General features: G+C 35.1%; 1 protein-coding gene across 1 annotated transcript in view; it reads left to right on the top strand.

Annotated features, from left to right (window-relative positions):
* ZBTB20 (zinc finger and BTB domain containing 20) overlaps positions 1-23,162 on the top strand; it is an 808,814-nt gene that overhangs the window by 225,750 nt on the left and 559,902 nt on the right. Inside the window, exon 5 of the mRNA XM_057544981.1 lies at positions 8,628-8,673. The gene's annotated coding sequence lies outside the window, so the exon portion shown is untranslated. The remainder of the gene's footprint in view (positions 1-8,627; positions 8,674-23,162) is intronic.

A 23,162-nucleotide genomic window follows, 5' to 3' on the forward strand; every position in this document is an offset into this window, starting at 1 on the left:
TCCTTTAAATCTCTTTGGTTTTTATCAAATCTGCTTTTCCATGTTTTTTTCTGCTTATTTTTGCCTCTTTCTTTTAAAATTTTTATCATTTTAAACATTTTGTCCCACTGAAGTCTGAGATTAATATTCTCTTACTTCAATTCTTAAGACTATGCCCTCCCTATTCATTTTCTAACTTAATGCTTATATTTGATGTGAAGCACTTTTGTGTCTGCTGACTCCTTTATGAAAAAGCCTTTCCTTATGTGTTTGATATCTTTGATATGTGAGCTCTTCTTAATCGAAGTTTGCTTTTCCTGTGAGACTCCCACATAATCTGGGTTGTTGAAGGTATCCTGCTAGAGAGTGTTTTTTTTTTTTTTCTTTTTCTAGGTAGTCCAGGCATATTACTTGGTTGCCATTCTCTGTGGTTGTCATTATTGTAAACCTGCTTTTTGTCCCTGAGGCTTCCTGATTATTACTGAGTTGGATAATACCTCTGGCGTGTTGTATAACATCATAATAATGCCCTCTCTTTCACATCCCTTTTCTTCCTATCTTTCTGGAATTTTAATTTATTGTAAGATGAGACATTTTAAAGGTTTTGCTTGTGTATGCGTTTGTATATTTTGTGTTTTAAATGTGGTACCTCTATGTTTTAACAGGAACATTCCTGTGTGAATCTAGCCTAACATTTTATAGAAGAGCCTACTCCTTCCAGAGGACCTTTTTACCATTCCTTTGGCTTTAATGCTTTTTCTCCGAGGTTATCTTCCTGACTCATTTTTGTATTTATTTCAGGTCTTTACCTAAATGTGATCATTCAATGATATCATCACTGGTCATACTATCTGAAATTTCAACCACAACTCCCCCATCCTAGAATTTATATCTTCCTTCCTTGCTTTATTTTAATTCCTTAGCATGGACCATTATCTATCATTCTATGTATTCAACTTATTTTTCTTGCTTATTGTCAGTTGCCCACACAAAAACATAATCTCCGTGAGAGCAGAAATTTTCATCTATTTTGTTCATCCCTATATTTTCACCACCTAGAATAATGACTGGCTCATAGTAAATACTCAATAAATATTTGTTTAATAATGGATGAAATATTCATTGTCTGTGTATTGTGTGCCTGTCCCTGAACTAGGTGATGATGATACAAAGGAAAGAAAAATAGACAAGATTCCAGCCCTCATGAAGATGACAGCCTTACAGAGAGCATAGATAGACTTAAAAATCACTGTATCACCACAAGTGGACAAAGGTTATGAATTCAAATGCACTCTTTTAATGAACTTATTGGTACCAGGTGGGCATTCCTTGAGGTTGCCCACCATGAGGTTGCATGGTGCTTACTTCTGGTATGCAATGTGTCTAAGACCTCTTATTCTCTTTCTTTTTCTAAGAACAGACCAAAGAATACACACGCACACACACACACAGACAGACTAGAAAGATAATGATTTAGCCAGAAAACAATCTTAATGAGGGAGCTGAAGTAGTTTGACTACAGTAGTAAGAAAATGAAAGTAACTAAGCACGAAAAAAGAATTTCCAATAAAGTTTTCATGATAGCCAGTTTCTCTTCCAATCTTGGTAGCCACTGTATGATGATCACAAAATGCAAAGAAAGGGCCTAACTCTACATTCTGATGCCTTGTGATTGTACCTAAAGAGCTAGTACACATTTGGCTTTTATAACTCTGCAGGTAGTACACAGAGGAGGATATGCTATTACCTTATCACAGTAAATAATAAAGGTCATGGCTATATTTACACAGGCTGAGTTTCCAGTATGTGAACTCAAGTGAAGAATGTTAAATCTCTAATATGTGTTTAATGTACATTTCAGTTGATTTTTCTCCTAACTATAATGGTAGCAATTATTTTATATGTGGCGAAGCCTGTGTCACCTGAGAAAAAGCTAATAGATTTTTTTGGCAATTTTTCTATCATGTTAAAATGTCTTTCCATTTCTAACTGCTGTTATGTTCTTACTGCTCTGTCTTATGCTTTTTTTTACTTATTGTCCCTCATATCTACTTACTTTTTTTTTGCCTTTGAATCCTTTTTCTTTCATTTTTCTCTACCCAAAATGTCTGCTCCTGAGCTTTTAGTCAAATCATATCTCTATTTTGCTGCAGACACTGGCTGGCCAACACAAAAGAACTAATTTGTAGTAAGCCCCTTCTCCTAAATACCATGAATTATACTAGTAGTTGCTTTCATATATACAATCTCATTTAGTCACCATTAAAAACTCTGCGTGCTAGATAAAAGGCCCCCATTTTAAATAAGATGAAACTGAGTATTTAGGGAGAGTATGTAAGTTCCCCTAGGATACACACTGAGTAAGCTGGAATTCAAACCCTAAACTTCTAATTGAAAATGGTTCCATTGCTTCGTCTAGACATTGTGCCTACAGCCTACCTAGTATTGCTTTTGAAGTTTTCCGGACTTGCCATTGATTGAACAGAATTTATAATGAAAGAGTACCTACAGCATCAAGTCTTCCATGTGACAGATAGACTTGGAATGTAGAGCAAATAACAGTAGGGGTAGCTGTTACCTATCTAATTTTACAGTCTCTTTTGATTGAAAACTGCTGCTCCGAACCTCATATTTACTCATCTGACCAATACTTATTGAGTGTTTATTGTGTGTCAGGCACTAAACCAGACCCTGGATATAGAGTGCTGAACAAAATAATGTGGCCTCTATGGAGTGTACAGCCTAGTGAGGGAGAGAGAGTATAAACAAATAAACCAATAACCGCACGGATAATTCGAACTGTAATGAATTCCACAAAAGAATAAAATAATGGTTGAATCTGTCTCAGGAACAGTAGTCAGATCCAGCCTCTCAGAGACTTAGAAGAACCACACAATCGGTTAGGAACTGCAGAACTCTTTGAGGGAACTCTGTGTCTCATCTTCTACTGTACCAGGTGTCTGCTAAAGAGCGAGATTTGGATGACTCCTATCCACCCTAGGGCCAAACCAACCAGGCTTTCTAATCTATTGTTAACATTTGAGACTCAGATTCTGATCATCTAGTTTTGTACTGATTAAGAGGACAAGTAAGAGGGAAAAGTAAAAGAAAAGAGGTTGGAAGATTAGTCCTTTAAAGATTGAAAAATAATTTGTTTAGGAATGCAATTCTTTAATTTTTCAATGCATTGTGAATTTGCTTAATCATCAGGAATAGATGATAACACAATTCATTCAACATTCCTTTACCCAATATTTAACCCATACCTACTATTTATCCATTAGGTACTGTACTAGGGACTAATGACATAATGGTGAATAAGACAAAACCTCTGTTCCTATGTTTACAGTCTTATGTGAAAGACAATTACAATGCAGTGTGATGATTATTATGACAAGATTAAGCACAGGACATCAGATTCTGGAGGAGGTAATATTTAAATTTAAGACCCCAGGAATGTGTACAAGCTAGTCAGTAGAATTTTCACATTCATAAGAATAAATCCTTTCCATAGTTGTAGCTTCAGGTTGTGAATATTTTGAAAATATTACTCTTGACATTTATCTAAATTCCAATTTTGTTAATTTTCTTTACTAGATCCTAAACTTTAAGGTAAGAAGTTAAGTTTTAAAAAATCATCTATTAAAAAACGATTTTCTCTTTAATACACTCTGAAGTGTGACTTATAAGATAGAGTTATTAACATTTAGTGTATTGTGGATCAGGTTTCTACTGGAGAGTTCAAATTCATCATGTTTATACATAAAATTTGATATTAAATTGTTTCATTTTAAATGGTAGCCAATAGTCATAGAAAATTTAAATATAGAATTATTTTATAAGCTTAGCTTTTCATAGATTCTGTAGCTTTATTAGAGCTGGTCTAACCTAAGGTCTAGACAGACCAACTGTGCCCTTGGGTTAACGGGTGTTTATCATATGATTTCCTTTTCCTTCCTTATTGCCCTTTATCTGTTTCCAGTTCACAGGGTTGATAAATAGATAACTGTTGCCTCTCTTTCTTCCTGTTTCTGATAGGGCTAACTCTAACTCTGTAACTTACAAAAATAAGCATAACTAAAGTTTTTCAAGCCTACTTTTAAAATTATAATTTCTCTTAATCTTCATAGACTTTCTGTTCAGATAAACTCCAGAAGTTAGGGCACGTCAATTTAAAAAAACGTAAATTGTCTTTATTGATCATTAAAATCTATATTTCATAATAATATAATAATGATAGAGCACCCAGATTAGTTGTGGGTCTGGAAGAAGTAAACACATAGTAAATAAAAGTATTTTGGATTACATAGTGTCTTTTCTCAAAATAGGTCAAATTTAAAATATAAAGCACTAAATATTCCTAAGAATGCTTAGTCATGGTGGAAATGTTTTTTAGTCTAAATTTAGGTTCAAAGCTCTTTTATGGAACCATTGCTCCTGCAGACCCAGCTGAGGCCCTTTTCAGTGTCCTAAGTGAATTAGGTATTAGATTTATTAATGCCTCAGGCCCATCCAGTATGAAGGGAAGATAAAGTTTCTTGCACTTCACAACATATAGTTGGACCTATTCAGTTCCCACTGGGGAACACAGCTGTGCCAACCTAGAAGTAAAAAGAACTTTAAAAAAATCCTCTATAGTATATCTCCATCTGGAATGGTACTGATAGTACCTTCACTCTCATATGACCCAAACAATTCTAGGGATTATATAAACTGCAATGGATTCTAAAGATACCATGTAACAATTCTGAATTTGTGCTGTCCTCCAAATCAAAACAGAAATAAGGTCTAGAACAACATCAGTATGCATTCATTTGTGTATTTCAAGCCCTGAGAGAAAAACCCACTGTGATATTTTTTACTTATATTTGCAAACCTTGTGTTATATGTGAGCTCAGGTCATTTGCAGGGTCTCTTTAGAATACATAAAAAAGTGATACTGCTCACGTGTGATCGTTAAGGAGTCTACAACACCTGGTCCTGATTCCACTTGCATAATTATGTTCACTTTTGTCCTTATATTTCCATTTCCTGATTGTTTCAGTTAGGTATAGACAATGATCTTTCATTTTTCATTCAGGAAAATGGGCAGTATTGCTGCACATATTACTTAGATCCTACTGTCTTCCCCTTCAGTGATAGAAATGGTGCTTTAAAATGCAGGTTAGGGTTGCTTATCCTGGCTGTTAATATTGTTATAGTGTTTCCTGATTCAGAGATGCTCTGTGAACATCCAGCACATGACTGGCTCTTGGATGAGCTGTGGAATATAGAGTGATATGCTGAGCAAGTTGTCTTTCTATCTCCTTCCTCCTTCGTTAGCTTAGCTCTTTAGCTTAAAGGTACAGACATCCCCTCTTTTTCTCATACAACTACGACAGTACTAATAGCTTCTGTTCAGCAAAGTTTACTTTATAGCAGGTACTGTGCTAGTTCCTTTGCATGCCTATAACATGTAATAGGCACAAACAATCCTATAGGGTAGGTAACATGATCATCATTTTACAGACAGGGAAAATGTAACTCACTCAAGATCACACAATTGAAAAGAGAGATCTAGAACTTGAAACCAGGTTTCTCTGATTGCAAAAGCTAATCACTTAACCACCACCCTACCTCATATAACTCTGCTGCTGTCTCCAACCCACAGATCATTGATCACTTGAATAGCTTCTCTTACCGCTTGGCACTGCCTCAAACAGGCTGACCCCATTGACTGAACCTCAGAACCATCGTGTGACACTAGCTTCAGAGAGGCAAATGCTGATTATGGTTACAGGCCACCAGGAAACTGAACTGTCATTGAGAGAAACTCTGTGCTGCATTATTTTATCTGCACAACAAAAATGGTTCACATCCACCACCACCGTCACCACCACCACCCCCTTTGGTTGTTAGAGATCCCCTCAGCACTCGTCTATCCACCCTTACCTTCTTTTCTTTCCCTGGAGGTAGTGTTATAGCAGCGTCTTTGGCAAGGTTAGCAAGTAATTCATTTATTTACTTTGGTTGACAATAAATAACTATATCCTGTTAATAGCTGTGCATATGTTTATGTGGCTTTAGGTAATCTGAGACAATCTTATACATCTGGTATCTGAGATTGACAGTATTCTTTCATACCTGGTTTCCTATTATATAACTCTATTAATAAACAGTAGACTACATACGGATAAAAAATACATATTTATAGTAATTTATTAGGGCATTTTATAAGTGATACACATTCACGTACTTAAGAATTTTGTTGAGTGTTATGTAAATATCCGTTTTTGCTCAATAATACAAAAAAAAAAACCTGATATGTGTTTTCTTAGTTTAAAGTGCACCAGATCTGTCACAAATGCCTTAAGCTGTATGTATTGTGTTTACATCTTTATGTGAGCTGTATGTACATATTTTTTGTTTAGTTTTTTGTTGTTTGTTTTTTAAGACTTTTTTTAGATCATTTTTGGATTCACAGCAAAATTAATAGGAAGGTATTATGTACATACTTCTCAGCATTTTTTTATTTTTTTAAATCTTTTTTTTTAATTAAAAAAAAATTTTTTTTTTTTTTTGGCTGCGTTGGGTCTTCGTTGCTGTGCGTAGGCTTTCTCTACTCACAGCAAGCGGGGGCTACTCTTTGTTGCTGTGCACGGGCTTCTCATTACAGTGGCTTCTCTCGTTGCGGAGCACGGGCTCTAGGCACGCCGGCTTCAGTAGTTGCAGCGTGCAGGCTCAGTAGTTGTGGCGCATGGGCTTATTTGCTCCGCGGCATGTGGGATCTTCCCAGATCGAACCCATGTCCCCTGCATTGGCAGGCGGATTCTTAACCACTGTGCCACCAGGGAAGTCCAGCACTTTTAAATTGTTAGTTCTACGAAGGTAAGATGTTTTCTAATTTGTCTTTTAGAATATCATAATGCTGAACAACACTTTGAATGCAATAGATGCTCACTATATACTGTTGACTTGTTGAACAAATTAATTTGTAATAGGTTGAACAGATTTGTAGTCCTAAATTGTTCTTGCCATCATTTCACTCTGCATAATTAAGGAAGATTTACTAAGACGATTAAAAATGTGTTATTGAATTACTGGTTTAGTTTCTAAAGCAGTGGGATAAAAGAGACCCTGGCTATACCCCTATGAGGAACCAGTAAGGATGAGTTTCTCACTGTAGGTATACTTAGTGGATTTTATGCGTGACTGAATTAATTTATTTTACTTACGAAGGTTAGATTTATCACTTCCATATGGCACTCTAAAACTTTTTTCCCTTACCCCCCCAACAACTAATATTTTTCTTATTATAAAAGTAATGTTTATCATAGAGATTAACTATATATGAAAGTAAAAAGAAAAAATTAAAAACATGCATAATCTTATTATCCAGATATAATCACTCAATATTTTTGTGTGTTCTTTGTGGTTTTTTTCTCTCAGCTGCACAATTTCATTATGTCCATTCAGTTGGTACTCTATATATTTATAAAACATTATAGTACCACAAGCTACCTTGTGGATTGTTTAAAAATATTTCTTTATATGGATGTGCTATGCTTTATTTATTTTTCTACTGTTGGACATTTAGGTTAGTTTCAGTTTTTCGCTATCATACAAATTACCTTTTTAACATAAATCTCTGTTGGTTTTCAGTTATGTAAGATATACTCCTAGAATTAAAACTACTGAGTAAAGATTCTGAACTTTAAGTTCTTGATCATATTACTCAATAGTTTTCCTGAAAATTTTTAGCAATTCACACTCCTATCAGAAGTGTATGACGAAGTGTTTCATTGAGTCATCATCAAAATTGATTATTTCTTCTACACACTTTTAAGCAAGTATTATCAACTAGATATAATGACTTTAATATGTTACTATCATCAGCTATGTTCAGAAATATATAAAATAAGTATTTTAGTTTGCTTTCAGAGAGAATTATGAAATATGTTTAAGGGTCACAGTAGTTCAGAGGCTACATTTTGCCATACAGTTTCCACTTACATGCAAATATTTTTCGGGTCTAATTGTGAACTGTGCATACTTTGTTTAAGCTGGACTTCTTTATCAATACCTACTGCACTGGCAGTTATCTCAAAGAGTGTTGCGTCGAGGCATCACATCTAGTGTGGCTTTAGCATTCCCTCTTGTAGTGATCAATATCATTTCTATTTGCTGTTGTAATTTGAAGTTAATGAACATAGAGTTTACTTTTATTTAATTATGCATTTTTGTGGAGCTCTACAAAAGCATCTTTCTTCCACACAAATCCAAACTGAGTGGAGATGAATCTGAGTGGTTTCATTTTATAGAGTAGCAGTCATATTTGTATTAGGAAAGCAATAGCCTTGGAAGAATACCAAAGAAAAAAAAAACATTTTTAAGTGTTTGTCTCATTCTCTAGTGAAAGCATTTTCCTTTCAGAGGCCATGGTACTTGTTTTTGATCACACTGCTCCGGGATGCTCTGTGTGTATATAGTTCACACATGAATTTAGGGTGAACTGAGATATCATATGGGGAAAATATAGATACAAAATAACCCACCTATTTAAGAACTGCAGTCTTTTCTACTTCTCTGCAGAAATTGGCTCAGCATAAATAGTGGCTGCACTTAGAAAATAATTTTTACTTAAAAAGTATATTTGTTTTACATTTCAGAGTACCTGATAAATTGCAAGTCTGTTTGTGCCCCATAGCTGCACAGGTACGTATATGAATTACCTATAGTTATATTAATCTGTATATTAACTGGCAAGTTATTAAAATTTGGGGTATTAAAATTGCTTACAGATTTCATAAGGTGAAAATTAATTTTTGAGTACTTACAAATATTGACAGCGTCAAAGGATAGTACATTTTACACATACCTTGCATTTCACTCTATTGTAAGAATCAAATAAACATTTCTAAGATTTGATGAAGCAGAATAATTTTAATTACAAAGCATTCATCTTGTGGAGAGATTAGAGAGTGTTTTATGGAACAGTACTATTAAAGCAACTCCTGACGTGCAGTCAGAGACTATTGCAAAACCACTGTTTTTGACACTGTTGTTTTATTTTCAAACTTTTTGTGCTGCTTTTTATTTTCTGTGGTGGTTGCTTTAGGTAAGGAGTAGTTGCAGATGTCTGCTTCACTGTCTCAAGCACTAGAGTAACGGGAAAAAAATGTTTGCACCTGTTTAAAAATCTCAACTGTGTGGTGTTGTGGTTCCTGGGCAACAGGCAGGAATTCTCAAAAGCTTGGTTGCACCTGCTCAATTGTTGCTTGCAGCTGTGTCATAAGATTGAGCGCACAGAGAAGCTTGTTAGCAGTTTGCTTGTGCTGTTACGTATTTTGTGTACTTTGAGTTTGAAAGATTCTTACTTGATGTAGACCTTGAACTATTACATTGGTTTATTATAAAACTCACTGATCTTAGCTCCCAAATATTTTATCCAAATTCTTCGTTCTCAGTCTCAAATATTTTTTTAGCAGCTATTGACTGCCCTAGATAATGTTTATGTTAACTCCTTTAAAGGATACCTGGAGAGAGTGGATCTCTCAAGATAACTGGGTTGATAATAATTTTTGTCCTCATAGAGACACTTTCTGTTTGGCTCAATTTCACTATGTTGGCAACCCCACTATGTGAGGCTGGATGTAGTTATTGATCCATTTAGCTGAACAGATTTGAAAGCATTTGGCTATTAGTGGACACATGGGGCATATTCAGAAAATTTAAGTGTATATTGTAAGATGATTTCTTGATTTGTGCATGTGCCTCTGTTGCAGTAGGGTGGAAATGAGAGGAAAAAAAAGCAACAATTAAATAATAATCTTAGAAAAGGGGCTAAAATCCAGATGTAAATTTTAAGGCTGGAATATCATCCTTTATTTCTGTCAAATCCTAGTCATCTGATATTTTTCCCTAAGTGTTGCTGTTAGTGATGTTAAGTTTCTTTTGGGTAATAGCTCTATATATTTTCTGACAAATATCTGTATTTTTAATATAGACAAGCTACTACAGAGTATATCTTATACTAGTTAAGTAAAGTTCTATAAATATAATATAAAAAGTGGGAACTCAGGTCTTCCCTGGTGGTCCAGTGGGTAAGACTAGGCATTCCCAATGCAGGGGGCCCGGGTTCCATCCCTGGTCCGGGAATTAGATCCCGCATGCATGCCACAACTAAAAGATCCCGTGTGCTGCAACTACGACCCGGCACAGACAAAATAAATAAATAAATAATTTTTTTAAAAGTTGCAACTCAATAAACAAAGTATTTAATTGAATAATTTATTTGGTTGTACCCAATTCCCAGTATTGAAAACTTACTCTAATAACCTGCATTATTCTTCCTAAAAATGCTTCAGTAAAAAAATGCTAAGGAGTTTCCATCAGTATTTAGTAACATAAAATCTTAGAGCTTGTGTATCTTCTCCTTTTATTGACCCATTTAAATCTGTTCTTTTTAGACTACCATAATATGAATTTAACTGACCTCTTTGGGAGTAGGAAACATCGGTACTGAGCTAAATATACGGTTGTCCACAGACTCTTAATACAATGCCTTGTACATGGTAGGTGGTCAGTAAATGTTGAATGAATGCATGTATGAATAAAACATGTCTGGAGGGATAAAGAGTCCTAGAAACTTGTTACTTGTTGTATATTGTGGATGGTCCTGATGGACTTCCTTCAGTTCTCATACTGCTGATGAGATGGAGATGAGAATACTGATAAATTCTGTCCTTAAAATGAGAAATGAATATGTAAGTATTGATCCTCGTCACTATCAAGAATTGCCATAACGCTATTTGCAATGTGCTTTGTATTCATTTTGCTGACTATGAGAAAGTCCTTTTTTTTTTTTTTTACAATAAGAAAGGGAGTGGGTCTTAGAATTTCTTGAGCCCTGGGGACCTGGCCAGTCCCCCTGGGTCTAGAAAATCTTTGTTTTTTTCCCCCACTCTTATTTATTTATTTATTTATTTATTATTTTTAACATCTTTATTGGAGTAGAATTGCTTTACAATGGTGTGTTAGTTTCTGCTTGGTGCTTTGTGACCACCTAGAGGGGTGGGATAGGGAGGGTAGGAGGGAGATGCAAGAGGGAGGAGATATGGGGATATATATATATGTATAGCTGATTCACTTTGTTATAAAAAAGAGAAAAGTCTTTATATTATCCCTATTTTATGCACAATGCTGAGGCATTCAATGACTAAGTCACTTGTCACCTTGGAAATATTTTCAGTATAGGAATAAATAAATCTCTGTGTTATGTGAGCAGTGCCATGAGTTTCCTGAGCAATCACTTTCTCCCCCAAACCCCCTACCCCCACCCTAACTCTATCTCATTGAAAACACAAAAATAAGCTGTATGTTGACTTATGGCCTGGTAAGATTAGATCATATTTAAAAAATTGTGTTTTGCTAAACAGAAGTAATGGGCCCTGTGTTTGCTGTATACATGTTTATAATTATGGTTTCTATTATTTATTGAATTCTAACTGTAGATAAGTAGATATGAAGCCAAGCAGAGGTAGAGTCAAAATAGTGTGAGTTACGACCTGCTTTAGATAGACCCCTCTCAAGTTCCATTTTGTATGGCATGAGGCAGTCACATAACAACGGTAGAGGTAGCAAAGTGAGCCAGTATCTATTGCATCAAAACATCTTGTTTAGACTTCTCAAATTTTAGTACCACTGGTTGATGATATTCATGGGTACTATTAAGCTTGGAAGTATCTTTCCTCTGGGAACAGTTTTTCTTTCACCTTAGTTTACACCGGTGGGTGAGAGGCCAATATCAGGGACATTATTTTTTTTTCCAGAAACTTAGTTTGGTAGAATCAACTATATCCTCTGTTAGGCTAACATTAGAAATTAAGAGATGAACCAAGAACATGTATTAGCTAGAATACTAAACCAGATGATAGCAAATGCTTCAGTGACTTGTACTAGAAATTACAGTATGGAATACCCAGGAGGGAGAAATCACCTAGGATTCCTGAGCATAAATGCAGATTTCCCTGTGATTTCAGGGTTAAAGAAATAAAGGAAGAAAATCAATATTTATTGAGAACATAGCATGTCTAGATATAATTTCTTTCTTTCTCCCCTTCTTTTCCTCCCTCCCTTTCTCATTTCCTTCCTTACTTTTATTCCACACAATAATGAATACCTACTATTTGCTAGACCCTGAGCTAGGCTAAATAGATAAAGTCTTTGCCCTCAAAGAGCATACAGGCTAGTAGGAAACAAAGATATGTCAGCAGAACTCCTTTTGTCTTCACCACTTATTATTAGTATGGACCCAGACAAGTTACCTAATTTTTCTGTTCCTTTGTTACTTCTTTGGAAAATTGGAAAAATAATAGTATCTACCTTATGTATTGCTGTGTTGAGTTAAATATAACATAATACACGTACAATTCTTAGTCCAGTGGTTAGCATGTAGCAAGTGCTCAATAAATCTTAGCTATACTACTATTATTTCTAGCACCACCACCACCACTACTACAATTTAGATGCTGAAGAAAGACCCTCTACTTGCCCGAGAGCAGGTACCCTGGTCTGGACATTGTCACATTGATTGTCGTAAAGGTTCTCTCTAGTTACCTCTGCTTCTAGGGATTTAGAAGAAGTCCTAAAAATCACATAGTGTTAGAACTTGAAGGGACCTTAATGGTCAACTATTTAATATCTTTGTTTTATCCATGGTGAGAAAATAAGCTCAGAAAAGTTTATGTACTTGTCAGGGTTATACAGTATAGTAGGTGAGAGATGTAAGAATTTGAAACCAAAACTCAGGATTCTTGGTCTAGTGTAAGATACCTCATATAGAAAAATATTAGCATTAATTTTTTTTCTACTAGTGATTTGAGAGTTGATTCCTTATCTCCAGGAAGTAAATGGACTATATCAAGTTGTTGGAATACTAACCATAAGACAAGCTATCACTGCACTAAATCTAAAAGACCTTCAGGTTTTCTCGTAAAGGGGTTAATTTCATCTAAATTGATTGAAGCCTTTTAGTTTGTGTTTGTGAATAACTGGTTTCTTCTTAAGGAGAATAAACTGAGTCAAGTTTACCAAGACATCTACTATCTAAGTGACTTCAGATGATTTAAAGGAGACTGCGGATACCTTAAATAAATCAGCATCTTAAAAGTCAGTGATATGTTAGGGTTTCTGGATTCTAAATCTCTTGCCTGACTTTGAACTTAGGAGCTTTGGAGTTCAAATGACCTTCACTGAATTCCAGTTCCACAGTTCAGTAGCTGTGTGACCTGATCGAGGTTGTCTAACCTTGCTAACACTCGAGTTTTCTTATCTAAAATTTGGTGGTAACAATGTCTACCTTTTCAACAATAGATGTGAAGATTAAAGTCGATTAGGTATACAAAATACTTTATTTAGTGCATAATACACACTAGTATTTCATAAATATTCTTTTCTCTCCCCTTGTTAAAATATAAAAGTTGTTATGATAGGCAGTATAGGAATTTGGAGGAAGTATAGGATTCACTCATTAAGAAAGTTAATTTTGGCAAAGTTATGCCTTTGATGATTGCAGTTGAGTATCTCAGTTCATCTTGGTTAGAGTCACCATTTCTTTTTTCTTTTTTTAATAAATTTATGTATGTATGTATGTATGTATGTATGTTTGGCTGCGTTGGGTCTTCATCGCTGCACGTGGGCTTTCTCTAGTTGTGACGAGCGGGGGCTACTCTTCGTTGCGGTGTGTGGGCTTCTCATTTTGGTGGCATCTCTTTGTTGTGGAGCACGGGCTCTAGGCGCACAGGCTTCAGTAGTTGTGGCTTGCAGGCTCTAGAGCGCAGGCTCAGTAGTTGTGGCGCACGGGCTTAGTTGCTCCGCGGCATGTGGGATCTTCCCGGACCAGGGATCAAACCCGTGTCCCCTACATTGGCAGGCAGATTCTTAACCACTGCACCACCAGGCAAGTCCCAGACTCACTATTTCTAACTGAACATGCTACATGTCTGTAGAAGCTGGGGCTGTTTAAAGAAAAGCTCAAGATGAAGATAATCACGTCCACTTAAATGTCTGTTGATTATGGAAGTGTGCCTTGCAATGAAAGGGCTGCTGATACAACTCCCTGGCAACTTCACCCCTCTTTTGAAAGTCAGATACCCTTAAAACTAATCTCGTAAACAATGAAGAACCCATACCTGCTAATTAAACCATGTACTCTTACATGCATCCTAGTGAACTGAAGGTGGTTCTGTTGGCAAGGTTTTCAAAATCTAAGCAGCCACAGGTTTAGTGAGCAGAGAGTTGGCAATGAGTAAAGGCTTTATAAGGCTTTCTTTTTCTCTCAAAAAGGAAATTTGTGTAGTAAAATGTCTTGATAAGAAAAGTGGATTTGTGAATTTGTATGTATGATTTTCCCTTATCTCTAATAAAAACTAGATAATCTTAATTATAGTAAACAAGTTGTTTTTTTTTTTTCCCCCCTACCAGGCTCTTTATATTGCAGCGGTATCTTCCTGAACAGCAATCAGAAAAGAAATAAGGGAAAAAGCACTAGATAATATATGAAATAGATCATTATTCAGTAGAGTTAATAAAGTTGACTTGCCTATTGTCAAGTGTACAGTTTTGACTATGATGAGTCAAGGTAAACATTAATGCTTAAGGAAATTTTTATTTAGTTGGGTATGAGTTTGCTAGGGCTGCTGTAACAAAGTATCACAAACTGGGCAGCTTAAACAATAGAAGTTTTCTCACTCTGGAAGCCTGAGATCAAAGTTTTGGCAGAGTTGGTTCTTTCTGAGGGCTGTGAGGGAAAGATCTGTTCTAGGCCTCTCTCCTTGGCTTGTAGATGTCCATCTTCTCCCAATGTCTCTTCACGTTGTCTTCTCTCTATGCATATCTGTCTCTGTGCCTAAATTTCCCTTTTTTATAAGGATATCAGTCATCTTGGATTAGAGCCTTCAATTATTATCTCATTTTAACTTGGTTACTTCCTAAAGACCCTATCTGCAAATAAGGTCACATTTTGAGGTACTGGAGTTAGGACTCTAACATATATTTTTTGGGGGGGGGCCATGATTCAACTCATAACAGTTGGGTTAAAATAGTTAACATTTACTGAGTGACTTTTATATTCCAGAGGGATGTTTATATATATATTATTATTGATAATCCTTACAACAATCTATTAGGTAGATGTTATTTTCCCCATTTTACAGGTGAAAAGAACTTACACTCAGAAAGAATAAGCAATTTGTCCAAATTTGTCCAATTTTCCAAATTTATCATACAGCCAGTAAATGTTAAACGCTAGTATTTGAACCCAGAATTCAATTCTGCCTTTTTAATGGGTAAGTTTCATAACAACTCAGTCAAAAGCCCCCAAAATACTTTGAGCATTTGACGTTTATTTTATTCTTTTGGCATTAAGGCTTGTGCCAAAGGACATTTTATCCATCAAAAAATGGTGCATTATTCTATCGTATAAATGCCCAACATTGACTGCCTACATCTTCACTCCTGAATTTTTTGCTGACACTTGTCTTTGAAGGCTTAGTGTTTTAGCTCTTCTGCACCTGATGAAGCTTTCGGACAGGATGGAGTCTGAACATGAACTGCGTGGGTTGATTCTGGCCCCAGTTTGTGTGGATGGCATTGAGAGCCAAGTCATGCTCAGAGTCTGCTTCTCAACACATGTGTACTCTGCTCTCCTTCTCTTTCTCTCGCTCCTCTCTTTCATCTTTGTTTTCAGTCTTAACAGGTAGTTTGCGATTTTTTTTCCTTTTATACAATCCCTGCCATGAGTTATTCCTTGAAAGGGAGTAAGTGTAAAGAATAACAAAATAAGAAATATCTCTGCTACATGAAAGCCAGTGCTGCCATAGGTATTTACTATAAACTGGTCACAGCCTTGTTGTTACTCATTCACACTGAGGAGCAAGGGGCATTGTGCACCTTATTTTAAGTTTTCTGTCTTACCATTGGAACAGTTTGTTCTCACTTTGAAGTTTTAAAGCAGACTTGCTCATGACCCAATTTCACTAATAATTGTCTTAAGTAACCCTTGTACTCATTTATAAGACTTTTTTCCATCCACTGTCTGTCTAGCCTGGTTTAAAAGTTTTATATATGTACTTTTAAAAAATTGATTAGCTGGAGAGCTGCCCATTCCTCTGTGCTGTATAATAAGGATTTAAAAACTGCACACTGGATTCTGTATAGTGTAATTAAAACTGACCCACATTTGGACCTGAGTACACCAGGACTTAGCCAGACTTGCCATGAGCTGAGTTCTGGTGGCAGATGGAAACTAATGAGGACACACTCCACTCCAGAATTTCCCAGCTGCTTGGCCCCTTTTTGTACAAACAAGGTTTGGAGCGAAGTCCGGATCCCAAGAGCATGTTCTGTAAATGTGCTGTACCCAATGATTTGGGAAATGTTATCACAAAATCAGGCTGTTTCAAAGTATCCTTAAGACCTCAGCTACTCTCAGATTTTAGACATGAAAATTCAAAGAGACATTTTATGCTCTCTCCAACCAATTTTTAATTTTAAAGTGAATTAAAATCACATTCCCCCTCCCTCCCACTCCGGTCTTTTTTCCTGTGCCTGGCGATAGAATGATCACTTTTATCCAAACGTGGAGATTTGCAGGTGGTTGTCTCAGGATAGACTAGGTCTCCTTGCAACCTACGGATCTCTTCAACTGGTTTGATGTCCTGGGACTATTCAGGCAGATGTAATTGAATCAGTTTGAAGCAGCTGTAGCTGGCATGTGGTCTCTCAGATTGCTAGCACCTGCTTGTTTTTTTGCAACTCACTAGAGTGAAAGAAGTGCCAAAACCAGCATTGGTCTTGGAGCAGATAAAGCACTTCAAATGCTATATTCCATTCTCCTTCCAGTCTAGCCATATCACCATTGGTGCCTGAATTAATAAAGCCCCTTTTCATGATTATGTCTGAGGTAAACTTTTCCTTCTCATTCTTCTCAGTGTTGAGATCCTGACAGTATTGACCATGCTAGTCCAAAAATATAAGGGAGTATAATGGTGATCAGGTGGCTTTGGGGCTCTCTTATCATTAGACAACTGGGTAGCCTGTGGTTTGCAGAATCATTCAGATGAACGTACCAAATTCATTTGCTGTTCCAGCACAGTCTTATTGGCACAGAGAATGAGCAGTTAATGTATAACAAACTGTGAACTGTTATGGAATATAATAAATACATTTGCTTAGCAGGAGGGAATATAAAATGGAACTATTTCTCTAATGTAACTCTAAACTAGTCGACATGGATTTCTTCAACACTTACTAGGTGCAAAAAGATGCAGGCTACTAAAAAAGGGATAAAAATTCTAGGACTTACTAAATACATAAAACATATTTTAAATATTTAGAATTTTTTTAAAAGGCTTAAATCCATTTTTAAAATGCTTATTTTCTTTATCTTCTGCTTGTTCCATTATTGGAACAACATATTATTTGGCAGGCATATATTTCATTCTTAAATATTACCAATCTACTGATGTTTAATTTGAACCTGGAGATGATAAAGACAACACATTTACCTAAAATTCACAGTTTATGTAGTAAAGTTTCTTTAAAAATGGTTTAATGTTGATAATCTTTTGAGATTATTGAGTTTATGAATAATAGTAATGAGAGTGAATTCTAAAAAAAGTCATTTTGTTATCATCAGCAGATTTTGCAAGGCATAACTGGATGCTATGGACATAAAAAAACTATATATGGTCTTTGACTCTAAGAATCTTATAGTATACTTGAAGGGACATGATATAAATTAAAGTAAGACACTCTCAGTATTAAATGCATGCTCTAGACCTGGATTTGGTAAAAAATAAATCCTATAAAAGTAAAAATATCAGCACTCTTGCTGTCAAATGAAGGCTCTAGACCCAATGTCCCCCTACTCCCCTTCATTGCCCATGAAGGACCTCACTAATCCATCATGGTTCTCTCTGCCACTAAACCAGAACTTCATCTAAGAATTCTCCTGAAGATGACACTTCAGCTAACCATTACAAATTGATGGCAGTTGATTTAAGATGAAACCCATCTGTCATCGCTGAACAAATCATTAAGTAAATATTAAAGATATTCAGTGGAAATAAGAGCTCAGTGAGCTGCAAGTAAAACACAGGACTTGAGCTAGGCCTTGAAATAACATGAAACATAGGACTTATTCATAGATTTATTGTGCACTTTAAATAGAACATTACACTTATCTAAAAAGAAATAAGAATTTAAGAAATACTCTATAACCTAGTCATTACTAATACTGCCGAATCATTTGCTTCTCAATAACAATTTTCTTTCATCTGTAACAATGATTTAATATTAATAATTTATAGAGTGTTTCATACCGATTCATTTTAAACATCACATTTTGTTTTATTCATTCATTCATTCATTTATTCAATGCAAATCATTCTAGCTATTGACATAACTATATTCATTCTCCACTTGATTATGTGGAAACCATAATCATCTACATCTTACTGAACTTATAAAGTCTTGGGAGACCAACGCCTCCTAAAACAATTCAAATATTAATAGGCTCATCTCTGAGTTGTAAGAACCATTTATTTCTACCTTTAGAATATTTGGTGACTAGAAGGTTGATCAGAAGATTGGCTAACTAATATATATTAACTGCAGAAACAATTTAGTTTACTAATAGTTAGTGATTAGTACACATCTCTTAGGTTAAAAAAAAGAAAAAAAAATAATTGATGTTTGCCATTTCCTAGAAAGATAATCCCTTCAACAGTTCCTTCTTTGAACATGTAATGTTTAATGATGAATGCTTTTATCATCCTTATGATTTTGAGGGTCTTTAAGGGAATTTATCAAAATAATTTCTAATTTTCTAAGTATATGCATCCCTGTATTTTTAGGGTAAAAATGTGTGAATAAAGCTTTCATCTCTCAAAATATATTTTCTTTAAAGTATTTTAACTTTTCACATTATTTACTATTCTCATTTTTTGTTAAGAACATCAAAATAGGATTGTACTAAACATCATGGCTTTTTAAGATAAAAACATGTAAATGAGTTACAGTCTTCTGAATTTTGAGATTTAAGTAAGTATAGATGTATAATGATATGTACAGAAAAAAGTAGATAAGCTGAAAATTAACTAAAAATGTTGCTTTTATAATGTGTTAGTTTTATGTAGCAAATAGGGTAACTGAGTTCAATATTACTTTAATAAATGGTTAATTTTAGATATTATGAGATATTTCAAACATACTCTTCAATCATGCTGGTCTGATGCCTCAAGCAAAGCAATGTATACTTATTAGAGTCTTTGCCAGTGTCAGAATAGAATATACCCTCGGCTATAAGAAAATTGATTTTCCTCCTGTAAATTTGTCATTCAATACTATATTTAACTTCCCATTGATCAAAAATAGGTATATTTACTTTCTGCATTTATGTTCTTCAAAAACATAAATAACTTTTCATTTGATGACTGATTTAAATCATGTCCAATTAAGTGATTTCAAGGATACCTTTGCTATTGATCATGTATTGTCATAAAATATTTATTAATTATTTATGTCAATATGGTACTTGAGATTTTTAAAAATATAAATCTCATAATTAAAAAAAATGACTAACATCTGTTTAAGACTAGTTTCTGGCTTTCTTGAAAGTAAGGGATTAGAAGAGGTTATATCACTTTTAGATGACATCTATTTATGGGATTTAAGAGGGAACAACTCCAAGTAGAAAACAGTTTATCACTTTTAAAGGTTGACTTACTACTACTAGCAAGCATCATTATAACCTCCCACTAAGTTTTCTCATTGATCTCTCTTTGTCCTTGGATGCTCCTGTCAGCTAGGGACTTCAAGGTCACCATTTACACTTATGAAACTGCTGAACCCTCTTTTACTGTTTTAGACCTGGAAAGCACAGAGAAAGTGTATTAGCTTCCTAGGGCTGCTGTAACAAATTGCCACAAAGTGAGTGGCTTTAAACAACAGAAATTTGTCCTCTCACAGTTTTGAAGGCCAGAAGTCCAAAATCAAGGTACAGCAGGGCCACAATTCCTCTGAAGACCCTAGGTGAGAATTTTTCTTGCCTCTTCCAGTGTTAGGTGGCCCCAAATGTCCCTTGGCTTTTGTCAGCATAACTTCAAACTCTGCTTCCATCTTCACATGGCCTCCCCTTCTGTGTGTGTCTCTGTTCTCTCCTCTTCTTATAAGGACACCAGTCATTGGATTTGGGGCTCACCTTAAATCTAAGACGATTTCATCTCAAGATCTTTAACTAGTTATATCTGCAAAGACCCCATTTCCCAATAATATCAGATTCTGAGGTCCCAGGTAGGTAGACATGAAAATTTGGAGGACATATTCAACATACTATAGAGTATAACTTAAAGTTTCTGTAGTAAATAACTATGGAAGGCTTATTTACACACTCACACATTAATCCTTTCTCTCCTCTGTAGTTGATAAAGTTTATCTGTTCAGCATTTGTAGAATACTTGCTGCCTTAAAACCTTGGCATTTTTTATGGATGTAGTTGAATTATGAGTCATTTTCTTTCATATTCTTAAACTACTGAAACTTCCTCTTCATTATAGATGCTGAACTTAAGGCATAGAACAGGTAATCAGCAGGGTTACAGTTACTCCACAGATGCAGTGCAAAATTAAAAACTGACTTTGATATCATCCAACTTTTCTGTGAATCCATGTATATTGAGATACAAAATGTACTTTTATTGTCCATGGTATTTTCAAATAAATTTACTCATGACCTAGATTATGAGTTACATAATTTTTTCATAATGATCTCCAGATATTATAAGCCAAGTATGCACCTGAAATTTAGTGTCATAGAGTGACAAAAGCATTGTGCTGAGTAATAATTTGTTGAAACCATGCGATAATCTTTATATTTAGCATAGGCAAGGTGTTTATTAGACAGTTATGAATCTGGCTGTATATAAAAATACACCTCCATTAAGTGGTAACTGGAAGTCATGAGTATCCAGGACCAGACTGAGAAAGGAACGCTCAGCTCAGAGAAGTTAACTTCTAACTTTATAGAGCCAGCAAGTGTCTGAGACAGAATTTCAGCTCAGCCCTATTCAAGTGAAATACCTGCATTCTGTCTACTTCTCCCAAGTTGATTCCCAAAGTGTTGAAATGTTTTTATGTTGAAAATGTAAGTAAGGAGTATTATTAGGGTGATAGTAAATAGAGGCAGTGGAGAGTAAAGACAGTCCAAAAAGAATTGGAATAGAATTAGAAACATTTGTTGGTACTTTCCACCTCATGATTGTGGGATATTACAGATGTGTTTTCTTTACGAATACTCAGTAAGCCAACAATTTGAATTTTAAAAATATATAATTAGTAATTATATGAATTATGACCTGTCTTCTCTACTGAACAATTCCTATAAGTTGGAGCTTGGCTGGTGCACTTCTGTTCTGGATAATATAATTGTATGCTCATAGGACATCAGAAATTAGAAGTAGGTATTAGATATCCCTGCCAAAAAAAAAAATAAAGATTAAATAGAAATGAAAATGAAAATTAAATAATCTCTGAAATAGTAATACAGTTAAATGTGAAAATGATTTTGATTTACAAAATTATGATTTGCAACCAAAATATATTAATTGAATTAACCTATTCTGATTTGTCTTGTTCCTGTTGCTATAAGAACCAAAGAGAAGAAAGTATCCTTTCGCTAAATTGCAGATTACTCTCTGGTATGGATCACTCTTACACTGTGGTGAAAGTCAGACCTAGTTCCAGACACTGGAGATACAGCTCTGAACAGCAAGACTAAGATACTGTAACTTATGGAGTTAACATGGCAGTAGGGTGGTAGTGTGTGTGTATGGGAGGAGACAATAAATGAATTAACAAATACATAAATAAGATATGTTTAGAAAGTGGTGTAGGCTATTCTGAAAGGGCAGCAGAAAAAATAGGAATGGCTCAGGTGGGTGGAGAGTGGTCATTGGTGGATTATCTGTGGAAATAATGCTTGAACTAAGAGTGGAAAAATATAAAGGAGCCAGTCAAGGAAAGATCTGGAGTACAAGAAATTTTATCTCTATATTCTTACAGGTTGTGCCACGAAGGTGTGTGTGTATTAGAGTAGGGAAGTAAGGGGATGCATGTCCTGTCTGTTAGCTATTAACAATGTACAATTAGGAGGTCTGCTTCGAGGGCATCCAGTTGACTCTCCTCTTCATCCTGATAGTAAACACAGCAAAAATAAGCATTCAGGGATGGATTAAAGAAGCTTAATTATATCTTCCTAAAATTTTACAGACTTCTGATTTGTAAAAGCCAAAGTTAGTTAGGCCACAAAGAGAGGGACTGGATTTATTGTTACTCTTAGCTGCCGTTATCAATTCCATTGCCCACTTTGATGCCAAGGATTGGTAGAGGAGCCACAGGAATTCTTGAACAATCATTTCTTCCTTTGGCAAATCATCTTTTCTAGGAGTAACATCATTCCTTTTCTTCTTTTTCTGTATATCAAGGCTTTAAATAAAAATGGAAGGTCAAACAGAATTTCCTTAGATTTAATTTTTTTTAATAGTCTCATACAGGGTCAAGATTTAACATAGAACTTTTTAGGAATATGTAGTTATCTTTCCATTTTAATTGAACACAAGAAATCTGTTCTTCTCATCTCTACTTTCATTCTCAAGCAGAAGTTTCTCCAAATACTTCATTCAAAATTAAATTGTTTATCCATAACTAGACAAGGACGTGTGGTGGTAAATTATTGAAACCGATGAGATTTGATTGAATTTTCCTGCGTTTAAGTGTCTAATCAACATTGTACTCACGGCATTATTATTTTCCCATTGCTTGCTGCTATAACAGATGACAGTATTACCAGGACTCAGGATGATACCATATGAAAAAAATGCACAAGGAAGTACACACTCTGTTGTGAACATTTGAAAAATAGAGCCAAATAACATTTTCAGAAATGGTTTTTAGAAGAAAGGATTTAAATTTTTTTTCTGAGTAGAGAAACTAAAAATCTCTCAATATAATTTTTGCTAGGCTTTACCTGCATTCTTATTTATAAACCAAACTGTGGTATGTTTGATAACACAACATTGTTAACAGTTATACCATTGAGTATTACCACAGAAATTCCCATAATTCTGTTCTTATCACAATAATGGA

Source organism: Balaenoptera acutorostrata, chromosome 4 (genome assembly GCF_949987535.1).
Source record: "Balaenoptera acutorostrata chromosome 4, mBalAcu1.1, whole genome shotgun sequence".
Lineage (NCBI taxonomy): Eukaryota > Metazoa > Chordata > Mammalia > Artiodactyla > Balaenopteridae > Balaenoptera > Balaenoptera acutorostrata.